Raw genomic sequence first — 13,718 nt, forward strand, 5'->3', positions numbered from 1 at the left:
TCTCCCCATTTGCCAGCCTCTCTGGCCGTTGGATTTTCGTAAGTTCCAAAAGCTGGGAAAGTCTAAAATATATAGCTGTCCGCCTGCAGGAAATTCAAAAATCACTTAATTGTTTTATCTTCTGAAAACAAAGTCATGAAAAACAAGTGCCTTTCTAAAGAGTTCCAGCTCTTTTCATGAACATGTCTTTCATCCAAATAAATCAAAATACCCTGAAATGCCTTCTGGCATATGATGTACTGTGTTATAATATGATAGATTTGCAAGCAGAAGAAAAACACATGATGGTGTGAATGATAAAAAGTGAGCCTGCTAGGTCTTCAGTAGAGATTGTCCTGCATAGTGGAATAGCTGTCTCTCTGTTGAGCACTTTCAGACACCAAACAGTCCATATTTGTCAGTGTCCATAGTGCCATGTAGGGCAATACTCTCTGTGAGCCACAGCTCTCCCAGCAGGCATGTGGAATCATGTATCTCTGGGAGCGAGGCTGGGAGTAGATGGGAGAATAGAACTGAAATGGCAAGCAAAAATTAATTATTTTGAGGCCATCAAATTGTGTCCCTGGAAATGATAATTCATGCCAGTGAATCAAGAGAACTTTAAACTAAAACCAAACACGAGCACTAGAAACACGGTGTGGGCATTTTGCGAGTGCTAACAGAGAGTCCTCGTTTAGAAGACTTCTTCTGAACTTAATTATGTATGCAAATATGCACAGATCCTTGTTAAACCTTGTAAAATCATCTCTTAGTCTTTCTTCCATAACAGAAAAGACTACAGGGTAAAGATACTCCCAGTGGATACATGTAATTCCTACAAAAATAAAAAATGAAAGTGAAATCACATGGTTTAAGTTCTGTGTATATTTCTGGTATGGACTCTGTGGCAAAACTGTCTAGCTTTGCCTCAAAGTTTCTGTGGCATCTCAGAAAACCCTGATCTACAAATGTGAATTCTCTTTGCTATTCAAATCTGTATTAAATTACACACTCCATTTTGTATACTAAGCATTAATTGCACATATTACAGCTTCACCTTTATGGATGTAGGCTGGGAATGCCACAATAAATTTATATGCTCTGCATAAGTCCAATAGTGAGTCTGTTGAGCCTTGAAGATTAATTATTCAAATGAGAGTAGAAAAAATGTGGGCTATTGCTACAGGGCAAACAGTTTTTGAGGTCGTATTTTACGTGGCCAAGAATCACCATGAAAGAAAGCTGTGAGAAAGGGTCAGGGACACTACCTGATTTAAGGGTGGAAAATTTATGATTGAAATGGCCTTTTAGAAGAGGAATTGGATCCAAGGAGTAACTGTTTGGGAAGGCAGTGGAGACACAGGGGATTTCACCTTCTGCAGAACAGCTTCCCCACTTTCCCCACTCCTTCCGCAGGCTCCCAAAGACAGGGAACTGCTTTCTGATGCTGTGCGAGCCATACTCCTCTCCCTCCTTTCTCAAGCCTTGTTCACTTGCAGATTGTAGAAACATTGTTCTTCTGTGTTTCTATGACAATAAATATTGTCTTGAGAAGAAAATGAACAAAACAAATTAAGACAAGTTTTTTTCAGTTGCCAAATAGACTTTTCCCACAATCACAGGCACTTTCTGTCAGCCCACAGCTGCAGGTTGTTTAGCTGTACCTAGTCCTGTGCGTGCTTTGAGCTACATGGTGTGAAACTCTGCTAAATGCACGGTTATTTTCTACCTGAAAAGAACATCACATGAAAAGACAAACTTTTTGTGATGGTAATATGTGTTACGTTTTTGACAGAAACTCAGACATTGTATGTATTGCTGAGCAACCTTGTGTAGTGGAAGCTGTCCCTTCCCACAGCAGAAGACTTGGAACAAGGATGGTCTTTAAGGTCTCTTCCATCCTTGACCATTTTATGACTCTGAGACTCTGTTACCACACTGGGAAGCAAAGAATTTTTTAAGTTCTTTTAAAATTTTGTATTATAAGAAAGACATTATTATCATCCAATAGAGAGAAAAGAGGTGTGTGGAAATATATTAATAAAATAAAATAGAGCCTCTCACATTTTCAGGTTATTGACCAAAAGTTAGTAGAGTAGCTTTTGCTGCCACAGACTCACATCATCCATGTGTCAACCACAGCCATATCACAGGCTGAAAAATAAATACATGTATCTCTTTTGTCTAAAGCATTTCTAAAAACCTTGTCTAAAAGCATTATCTAAATCATAGCTATCTCATTTATCTAAAGCAAGGTGAGTAGGGATTATTTTCTTTCGTTTTGAGAAACATTTACAGTAGTCTTCAGGACCTGTTAGGTTTTCTTCTCTTAGCTATCATTTCTCCACACTGCACATACATTGATGTCTGCTTTTCCTTTTCCCTGCTTTTTGCTTAGCTGTCTGACCTTATTGTCTCTATTAAGTATGCTGTGGCCTGGTTTCTTTTTTTTCCTGCTTTGATTTTCTTATCTTCCCTCTCCCGCTTCCTGCTCTGAGAATGTATTTCTGAAAGATTACTGCCAGGGAGTATGACCTAGAATAGTAGTACTTAGTTTATCACTTACTATGCTACAGGCATGATTAAATCCAGTAAAATAAAAATGCAGTTATCCAAAATTTTTTGTAATTCTTAAGCTTTCTATGAAAATAATAAATTGGATTAATTAATTCAGAAACTAGTGAGTAAAATTCTATTCCCATGTCAATTTGAGTGTGGGCAAAAGCAGTGTGTACACTTTTTGGGATGGTACTTTCATAGTCTTCAATTTACTGACATATTTGGATTGACCATGAATTTGTCAGTGTGCAGCAGGTACCAGTAGCTCCCTAAGGGATACAACTGATCTTTTCCATCTCAAGCTTTGGATTGTCATTTGCTTTTTGTCCTTTGATTGTCTCTGCAAAGACACCACTTGTGAGGCTGTCAGGTGTTCAGTAGGCATTGGAGTTGTACCTACAGTAAATTTACCAGTAGCTCATGAAATTAAGCAAAGACCCCTTATAATAACATCACAAGTTTTACTCATTTAACTTGGTAAAAATATCTTGCTTTTACATGAAATGAGTTCTACTCTTCACATGATCCAAATACTTGAAAGAAGACATTAATTTGGTATGCTTTCAAGCAGTTGATTCATTGATTCTATTGTACAGTCATGATATGTAGTCTTTCTTTTCAGCTCATAACTTTGTTATGGGTAAGACTGATTTATTGGCAGATCACAGGATTACTGTTGTGCTCTGTTTACAGAAAATGTCATAAATAATACAGCCTGAAATGTCCCTCACACATACAGAGGACTATAAATTACAGAAAGTCTTTGTGTAAGGGCATTCTACAGTGAGCTAATTAAGGCATTCAAGCATAAAGCTGATAGCACAATGAAATAGAAATTAAAAGATACAGCATAGTGAGAAAATCTATGCTTTTGATTGAGATTTGAAAAGAGAGAATGAATTGATGAAGCAGAGAGAAAGAGGCAATCTGTTTCAGATGGCAGGTTACAGATGAGAAGGTGTTTACAGCAAGCGCACTAAGTGTGAAGGAACAGAAAGAAGCCTGGCTCTAAACTGCAAAAGAAACAGAAGAGGGAAAAGAAGTGTGCTGAACTAGAGAAAATTCATTGGTTTGGAAAGTAAGAACAAGAGAAGGCATCTGTCTGGATCATGTACTGCATGAAAAGCTGAGCTGAGCCAGACTTGAACAATCAAAGTAGTAGTAAAGAAAAGAATAGAAGTTGGGATAAATCTGCAAAGGGGCTATTGCAAAAGAGTGACATTCAGAGCAGTGTGGAGCAATGGTGTGCAGGTTTGTGCACCAGGAATTGAATCCTGTCACATGTTGTGCTATTGGACATCAACAGCAAAAGGCTGCCCAGTCTATTCTTTCAAATATCTTTCTAACCACATAGGCAACTGAGTAGAATATTTCCTTATTGCTCAGGATCATCCTGGCTGGGGAGACTGACCAGCACAGAACTTACTCACTGTATGTAAGGTGCAATTGTCTGTCAGTAATAACCAGGCTGTAGGCAGAGAGCCCTACTCTGCCACTGCTCCCTTCCTTTCTCACGTTGGATGCTGCTCTTGTAGCATGCAGTGGAACACCCCTCCTCTGCTGGTGCAGTGAAGTGCCTGCATAAGCACCTGGATGGGTGCAGTGATGTCTTTTCTATCTCTTAGACTGTCTCCCAAGAAAGGAGTAGGGTTAAAAGATGGGAAGACCTGGAAGAGGGAGGCAGTTCATAGCAAGATTTGGGATTTTCACTAAGGGAGTGAAACTTCTCCCCAGCAGATCAGCATGGTAATTGCAGAGCACACCAAGTCATGCCATGATCACAGAACCATAGAATAAATTGAGTTGGAAGGGACTTCAGAGACCATCTCGTTCCAACTTCCCTTCCATTGGCAGGGACACCTCCCGCTAGATCAAGTTGCTCAAAGCCCCATCCAGCCTGACCCTGAGCACTTCCAGCAATTAGGCACTTCCAGCTTCTCTGGGGAACCTGTTCCAGTGCTTCACCACCCTCACAGTATGCAGTTTCTTCCTTGTGTGTAATACAAACCCACTCTCCTTCAGTTTGAAGCCATTGTACCTGTTTGTACCTGCTCTTGTAAGTAATCTCCATCTATATCATAGACTTCCTTCAGGCACTGGAAATCTGCAATACTCTTTTCCAGGCTGAACAATCCCAATTCTCTCAGTCTTTCCTCATAGGAGAGATGCTCCACCCCTCTAAACAGCAAGGTGGCCTCCTCTGGATTCACTCCAACAGTTCCACATCCTTCCTCTGCTGGGACCCCAGAGCTGGATGCAGCACTGCAGGTGGGGTCTCACCAGAGCAGAGCAGAGGGGCTGAGTCCCCTCCATGGCCCTGCTGGCCACACTGTTTTTGATGCAGGACAGCCCAGGACACAATCAGCTTCGTGGGCTGGAAGCACACACTGCTGACTCATGTCTAGCCTCTCATCCAACACTGTATTTTTAGGTAATGTTTGCAGAGGTTGGTTCCTGCAGGGCAGTAAATCCCTTTGCCTGAAAATATTCTATCTTTATGAAGTTTTAGCAAAGAAAGTTACGATCCTTTTCAAGAAGAATGACTTAATCTGTGTTAAAAAAAGAAAAAAAGAAAAAAAGAAAAACGCAGACTGAAAGTTCCTGCTAGCGTAGCCACATGGACTGGAACAGATTTCCATAGAAGTGTGTTATTTCTGGATGTGAGTACTGTGTCTTTGAATAAAATGTTGAAAAACAGTATGGGTATGCTACTTATGCACATTTCCAGAAAGATAAAGCTGGTAACAAACAAATTAGCTCAAATAATAAGTAGTTAAAAATTTTAATGGAATAAGAGAGGCCTGGCAGAACCAGTCAGTCAGTCAGGAACAAATAAATGAAAGTAGACACATAAGTAATTTATGTCATGTTCTCTCTGGAAGTCAAAACCTCTTCATTCATAATGGAATGAGGCTCTACATGAGCACAGCTCCTAATCTGATCCCAGTTTGGCTTTTTTTCTCCTAAAGATCTAATTTTCAGCACTTTTTTCAACATTTTTTTCAACCATTATTTAAATTTTAAGATTAGAAAATTTTTATTACTGGATGGCTCACTATTGTTTCCCTAAACTGCAGTGAACACATAAAGAAGAGAAGGGTGGTTGTAACACAGATTAATTAGAATATTTTTCAGTGGTGGTCTTACTTGTTCGAATAAAAGAAGATTGCCATGCAAAAGTCAGAAGAATAGAAATGTACCATTGACAGCTGTTCTTTCTGACAACTGCAGGTTTCCCCTACACCAGGGACTCATGGCAACAAGGGAGGTAGAAAAACACTTTCATTTGCAAACTTTTCACAACTCCTAAAAGCAAAAATCCCTTAAATCAAATCTGTTTCATATTTCCTGCAACAGCCTGCAGTCTCTGTTTGCCTATAAACCAGTAAATGGAGCAGTAGGAGAATAGTTCTCTCAAGTACTGCCACCTTACTAGACGGCAAAAGCACTTCATTGTTCAGGTTCCCATAATAAATATTCATGCTTTTATGGGTTCCTGTATCAGAAAAACCTGGTGAGGTATGTAGTCAGTCTTTTTTATTTATTTAATTTTCTTAGGAAAAATGTTTTGGAGATTGGCAGATGAGTAATTGTTGCCTCTATCAACCTGACACCTTTGTGAAGCTGGTGGCTGAAGAATAGGTCCATAAAGCTATCACCTAGCACATTTGGAATTTTTTAGTAAAATTGGCTGGCAGATGGCTCATTCACTTAACTTAAACAGAGGTTTTCTTCAGGTACATCTACCATTATGATCTTTTTTGTACCTCACAGTTCTGATCATGAGGTCAGTGAAAGCCTTTGCATTGAAATCATACATAAGTTTTGGGTGAGGCAGAGTCAATTAACATTTATATATATAGAAAACTTCAAAGACTTATGTGTGATGGGGAATATGTCTGTGGAAAACAAAGATTCTACATTTGGATGGAGGCTAGAAACAGTACGCTCCTTAGCAGTGAATGTGCTGTGGGATTTCAACACTTAAGAGTTCTATAACAGGCACAAAATTTAAATGCTCACTGATTATATGCTGCACTTGAAACAGGAAACAAACATTAGAATGGGAAAAATATGCTCTGTAAGTAGGCAATAGTGACTTTCTCACTGAGACTGCTTCTCTACAGCAGAAGGAAAGAAAAGCTAAGCTTTCATTTTAATAGCTATTTGAAGATTTGGTTTAAATGGATGAAGTTTCCTGCTAGGCAGCTCATATTATTTTTCTTTTCATCCTTGTTTGCCTGACAGATGAATTTGGAGCCAAACAAGAGCTGAAGAAAGAAACCTGAAATATTGCAATTCTGGCTGGTAGGGTCAATTACACTGTCTTGATCTGAAGAACTGAGAAAGTTCCATGAAAAAAGGTTGTGGATCTGAGAGGGTGGGCATGATAAGGATCCCATCTTGTCCGTGTACTGCCATAAATTGCTTCCCTCCATGGGACCAGGCATGTGAGTCTCTGCATAGATACACTAACATTTCCAAGAAATCTCTCTAACTTGTTTTTTCAGGTAGAAGTGACACATATTTGGGCAAGATACTGCATTAGTAGTGCCAGTGGCACTATCAGCCGTCCTGTGGGAAATTGACAGCACTGCAGGAGATAAAAAGACCTGTGCAGCTGAAAGCACAGCCCAGTTCAGACGGTTCGTGCATACAGCTTTGCATGATATATGCCTCTGGGATGAGAAAAGATAGAGTCATGGAAGTTGTACTGTCCTCAGGCACCCCAGAAATTCAGTTGAATAGGCAAGATTTAAATAGGAAGCCAAACCTGCTGCAGTAGTTTGTCATCTAATCTTTAACTGGTGTTTACTCTGTGTACATGCAATTTTGTGGCATCTATTTACAGGTACAGAACTTGTTTGCTGGCTCTCCTCTACCCTCCTCTCTTGGCAGGCTGAGTGCTTCCACAGCATTATCCTGGTGCAGTGACCAGTGTACCTTCTCCATTCTTTTCTGCAAGGAGGAAGATTTTTGTGTGTGCTATCCATGTACATGTTTGGGTGTCTATCTGTAAAGGGAAAGAGCACCAAATATCTGCATGCTTATAAAAAGTAAATTTTTAATTCTCTTGTTTTTCATCTCTCTGAGGTGAGTCCTCTTATGCAATGCTGGCCATGCCACTTTTTTGCCTAGGGAGGTACCACACCTGGCCCATGCTGGATTGCTGCTGATCATTCAGGCAGCACAGGTGTCTTTATGCTGTGATGGACTGTCTTGTCAATATGCAGATCTTTTACTCTGGGCTTTTTCTGTTATGTGTGGTATTACCTCATTTCACAGCAGTTTTATATTTAATAGACGATGGTTCTCAGCAAAAGGGAGGATGTCGAAGGTACAGCAACTCTCACAATAACTGCAGTGAGTGCTCATTAATAAGACACAACTTGCAAAGTCACAATGATAATAGAAACGGCAGTGACAATGTCCTGGGTCAGTGCTTTATGTGCATATGTTTCAAATTCATGCAAGGAGTCCTATTAGAGCTTTAAAATAATTTGCTTTGCCTCAGCAAGTTTTTGTGCTCATTTAAACCCTTGGTTTATCATTATGAAGTGTGTTAACATTCCCATGTTCAGTGCTTATTTCTATCCTGAGAGAAATAAACAAATAATACTTTGCAAATGGGTTTCTTGGGAAAGGAGGATAAGCAGCAGCAGGGTATCATTTGCACTTGGAGCTGAATGCTTTAAAAAGCTTCTCGAGAGTTCAAAAGGTTAAAAAACAGACTTGGTGAACATGTGCATTTTACTTATATTTTCCTTTTTTTGCTCAGAATGGATTTACAGAGCTGTCTTTTGACAGGCATGAAGCAGTGCCAGTTACTCAAGTCTTGGATGAAAGAGGAAAAAGCACTAAGTCGTATTTGCACAGTAATTCTGTGAGACTGCTAGCCTCAAGTGTAGGCTGCTCCCTGCTGCTGCTACTATATATACCCCATGAAAGACTGGTTTAAAGCATAATGAAACCACAGTGGGAAAAGATGTGTTCTTTTTCCACAAGTATTTGGAAACAAATAAGCATCTTTTGAAACAGTAATGTCTCCCCTGGCAAAAGGTAGGCATGCAAAAGTTCATGTGAGGCCATTTAGAAATGGGTATTAGAAGAGTGAATAGAACACAGAGGGTGTTGTTTGAGTGGAAAGGTATATGGAAGTAATGGAAGAAGAAAGTGGGAATTTCTTCGGAGTGTGATCCTGAACCAAGAACATTGTACTGTGGGGCCTTGGAATGGCAAAAAGAGATGTTGTCTCTTGCTGTGCAATGGTGTATTCAGGAAACAGAACTTTGTCAATAAGGAGGAATGCACCAGGGATATTTTGTTCCAGCTCTGATTTATTCTCCTGAAGTAACCAATGTCTAATATGGAAATGCTTTTCATTTTCAATGAAAAGTGAGATTCAGAAATTATTTCATGCTTTCTTCCTGGACATTTACTGCCCCTGGATACAGTTAGAATTCAGACTTCATTTCTCCTAATCATCTACTGTCAATTGCAATTCTTTTTGGAAAAGTAAATATTGATTTTTATAATGTAGGGGCATCAGTTGAGGACTTAGACAAAGACCATCACATTTCATGTGATGTAATCCACTTTTCAAGTGGAAAGACTAGTATATAATTTGACAGTGTTTTAATACTGAAATTAACTGAATATGCAAATGTTGAAAACTGCTCAGTCAAACCAGTTCTTAATACCTTGGAGCCTGTTTCTTGGGATTTAAATGGAACTGGCTTGGCTTTTCAAATAGCTCAATACTTGCATCACCCCTTAACTTAATAAGCACATCTTCTGTGACACAATCACAGCACAACTCATTTATAAATCTGTCATGATAACATCCATGGAATTTGCTTGTTATAGAAATGTGCTGTGGCAGCAGGTGATGGAAAGGTTATTAAAAAATGTATTATAGCTAGAGATTTGAATCACTGTCAGGTTTTATACTAAAATTGCCTTGTAGGAGGTACAGCAATTCTGAACAAAGACTGTGCAATTTATAAATGGAAACTTTTACACTACAGCACTTTCTCCATGCACGGTTAGGCTTCTTTAAGAAAAAAAAAAAAAAAAAAAAGGAATGATGCAATGCTAACACTTATGAGTAATGCATGATTGATGATCTCCTAAAGGCAGTGAGAGAGAAAATTACCTCCTTCTCTCATTTAAGGACATTATTAGAAGACTCAATGAGTTCAAAGCTCAGGAAATTATGTTAAGAGGACTGAATCAGGCTTTAAAAAAATCAGGATAAATTATTTTCTCAGCAGTTCCAGGCTAGGATTTCTTTTAATGCATGGTAAAAGAAGAATACTTTGACACATCTTGCATGGTTCTCTTAAAAAGTATTTGTCACCACAGTTGTGATGATTCTCTTCGTGTACTAAATGTGCTGCAAACTGCAGCCACTCAAATAAATACATTTTAAATGCTATGTATGTCCTAGTACCTCAGAGCAGGAAGTAAAGGGATCCTTCTTTTGACTGGGTAGCTAACATAGGAAAGAAGGAGATAACACCATTCAAAACACCAGGAGTGTTTTCTCCTGCAGGGTTTGAGAGTGGGTCTGAGTGTCAGCTAGCAATGTACACTTCTGCTGCTAGAGAAGGGAAAAGGGAAATGGTGCTAAGGAGATTTAAGGATACTTTTTTCATGTTTCTGTTTTCATTTTTTTATTTTTTGTCTTGCACCTTCTGTAATTAACCGGCTCATGGCATTGCTGTAGTGTCTGTCAGGAGACATTGAGAAGTGTGCTGCAGCTGATCAGAGGAACATGAAACTGGGTCTGTCCTGTCAGAATCCTACTGGGGCATGGCAGCTCCTTTTTAGCTAGTTCCACAAGATAACAAGACTTACACAGTGTCCCTCTTCTGTGTCTGTCTGATCTGAACCTACTGACTTTAGGAGAAGTTGCCTGAATGATTAAAAATTTGGAAGAGGTAGTTGTCTCCAATGCTTCATGCTCAACACAGTTTCCAGCAGGCAGAGAAGAGGCATCTTAAGCAGCCTTGTAAAAGGAGTGCTCACTGTAACAGGAACTCCACCCCTTTGAGGCACAAGGAGTCTATAAGAGACAGTCTAGATGTTGCAGGCACCTCAAATGGGAAGACTATGAGCTGAAACTGACCCTGTGTGGGGTGTTAGCAAATCCAGTCACAAGAGACATCTTTACAAAGTCAGATTTCATAGTTCTTGTCACTTTTGAATTTTGTAAAGCCACAATTATCTGTTCCTCAGAAGGACAAAACTCAAGATCCTGATTCCAAATGTGGCATGTTTTAACACAGCCTTTAAGTTAGGTGGACATTTCATTACCTACAAATGCAAAATACATTTTGTCTCAGGTTCTAACCAAAATCCCCTATGGGAGTGGCCTCCAAGAATGACACTTAACTTATATCAGCATTCATGAATGTTACGCTGCAAAACCTGTTTGTTCGAAGCATAAGTACCTTTTTAATTTAAAGTGGATCACAGTGTAACATGCCTCTGTGCTATCACAATGTCTTAATGTGGGTTTTTAGATGTGTTTCTTGGAGTATGGGAACAGTTTTGTGACTTTTGCTATTGAGTAAGAGAGAAAAATTATTTCTGACCTATCTCCTGACAGGAAGGTGAACTGGCAATTTTCCTATTGCAGAACCTTTATTTGCTGTAATATGAAAATATAACACTAAAATGATCACCTTAATACAGCAGTTTGTTACAAATAGTATATTAATATTTTCTGTCAGTCTAAAAGAGAGGCTCCAGGTTGTTCAACTTGGAGAAGAGAAGGCTCTGGAGAAACCACATTGAGGCCTTTCAGTGCTTAAGGGGGCCTTATACAAAATAGGGAAAGTGACTTTTTACACAGACAGGTAGTGTTAGGACAAGGGGGAATGGTTTTAAACTAAAAGAGGAGAGATTTAGATTAGATATCAGGAATGAATTCTTTAATGTGAGGGTGGTGAGGCACTGGAACAGGTTGCACAGAGAAGTTTTGGATGCTCTATCTCTGGAAGTGTTCAAGGCCAGTCTGGATGGAACTCTGAGCAATTCAGTCTGGTGGCAGGTGCCCCTGTCCACAGCAGGGAGGTTGGAACTAGATGATCTTTAAGGTCCCTTCCAACCCAAGCCATTCTATGATTCCATGATTCTCTGATTAATGGTAGACCATCTAACTTACTTCATCTGTTCCAGCTTTAAGGGGCTAAAAGCAACATTTGAGAGGTAAGGGAAGTAAATAAAACATTATCTGTTTGGTGCTTTTTGAGCAACTTAATACCTGTCCCCTTATTTGGCTTAACATCTTCCCTTTTAGTTCTTGAGTTTACTTCATCAACTCAGACAAATTATCTGCATTTTAATAGTCACTTAGAAATGACATGGAAATCAATTCTCTGCAGTCTTGGTCAAGATTAATGCTTTCCTAACACCACAACATTGTAAAAGAATATGAATTTCAATGAGTTTCTTGAATCTACCAGACAGGGCTAACATTCCTGTTTTCCCTTTGCTATATGGAAATAGATGGGTTTTTCTAAACACAAAAAGTATCCACTCTTTTTCAGACTGTCAATATCAAGATCTATAAAAGCAATAATAATAAAAAAAAAACCCAGTAATGTATCTGTGTTAAAATTGCTCTCTTATTACGTTGCATCAATTGCTCTCATAAAATAGCAGTTGCCTCACAGATACCATCACAGAAGGACAGAAACTACCCTTCATTGCAAGTGCAGCAGACAGGAAAATAGCACTAGCTGTGTCTAGATTAACTGAGCCAGAGGCAGTTCTCAGTTCGTTTGTATTAAGCTGCTAGACATTTTGTGACATGTCCATGAGAGACCCAGACACCACGTTTCCTGTCCTCCTTCAGATTTGTGGTTTATTTGTGAAGGAAGCAGGTGTGTAGGTGTGAAGGGTCCCATTTGCTGCATGAATGAAGCCTGCAGGTGGGACAGTCCAGGAGCAAGTGTTTGATAAACAACTTAAATTTAATCAGTATCTACATACCTTCACATAGCTGAACATGCCAGTAAAAGCATTATGCTTCCACATGAACAGGCTTACTGAAAATTTGGTTTAAAAAGCTTAACACAAACCATTAAAGTGCTGGATTCATCATCATTAAAAACTAATCAGGCCCATCACTGCTGAAACATCAACTTCTCTTGTTTGTATACAGAGTACATCATTAATTTATTTAAATGTCAGCAACAGACTTCATCAAGGTTCCCTTAACTTCATCCTACCTCACTATACATGATGAGAAGTTATTGCTGCCAACCATCTCAGCTGGTTCAGTACAGTGTAATTCAGACATGGTCTTGGATACATCCTTTAAAGTTTTTCATCCTCAAGTGTCACAGACTATTTGTTCGCTGGTGGCTTAACATGTTTATACCAGGAGTGCTTTTTCAGAAAATTTACAGGGTTTTTTTCTTTACTTCCACCCCCCCCCACCCCCGTGACATAAAAAACATCCTGTAAAGGCCAGGATTATGGCCAGGTGTGTATGCATGTGGCTGGGAGAGAAAGAGAATAGTTGCATCCCATGTGTAAAGTGAAAAAGCAGTTTTCTTCCAAGAGTGAATTCATGCAATTCAGTGAGTAACTCTCATTTGCTTTGCTTTGCTGCCCACTGGCACTGAGAATAGCATCCTCTTCTATTCTGCCACAACTTACTTCCCTTGCTTCCTAGATGATCTGAAATTTCATGAGTGCCTGATGGTTGTTTTGTTGAAAGGAATTTTTTGACACAAACTACTGTTTAGATAAAAGATGCAGATCATACAATTAGCATGAGAAGAAAAAAGTCCCCAGAAGCATCAGATCCTTAAAAATATAGGAAATTGAGTGTGTTAACATTAACTTCTGCATAATGAGATGTGCTTGATGTTTTAATGCATTAGCCTTTCACCCTAGCAACCTGTGTTCAAGACCAGAATCAAGCAGACATTAATTTGTTAACCTGGTACAATTCTCTTTTGAACATCAATTCACCTTATACAAGTCACAGCACAGTCTGATCTGCCTGGATGCTAAAGAGCAGGCAACTGAAACAGCATGGAACACAACCAGTTCTCTTCTGAGCACCTACAGGGTAGTCAGGCCCTGTTGGTCCCATGCTTTCCCTTCAGTAAAGTTGTTGCTGTTGCAGGTTTTCCCATTGTTCAGCTGACTTCTGTGCT

At 39.3% G+C, this 13,718-nt stretch overlaps 1 protein-coding gene and 1 long non-coding RNA gene across 3 annotated transcripts in view; one reads left to right on the forward strand and one right to left on the reverse strand.

Moving 5' to 3' along the window:
• The window catches only part of DTNBP1 (dystrobrevin binding protein 1), a 132,867-nt gene that overhangs the window by 93,596 nt on the left and 25,553 nt on the right, over positions 1-13,718 (reverse strand). The gene's annotated exons all lie outside the window — the stretch shown is intronic.
• Positions 1-13,718, forward strand: part of LOC135302818 (uncharacterized) — a 52,128-nt gene that overhangs the window by 27,603 nt on the left and 10,807 nt on the right. For both annotated transcript variants that reach the window (XR_010364401.1, XR_010364400.1), the window contains exon 2: positions 6,787-6,846. This is a non-coding gene — a long non-coding RNA (uncharacterized LOC135302818). The remainder of the gene's footprint in view (positions 1-6,786; positions 6,847-13,718) is intronic.

The sequence above is a fragment of the Passer domesticus genome, chromosome 1 (assembly GCF_036417665.1).
Source record: "Passer domesticus isolate bPasDom1 chromosome 1, bPasDom1.hap1, whole genome shotgun sequence".
Taxonomy (NCBI): Eukaryota; Metazoa; Chordata; class Aves; order Passeriformes; family Passeridae; genus Passer; species Passer domesticus.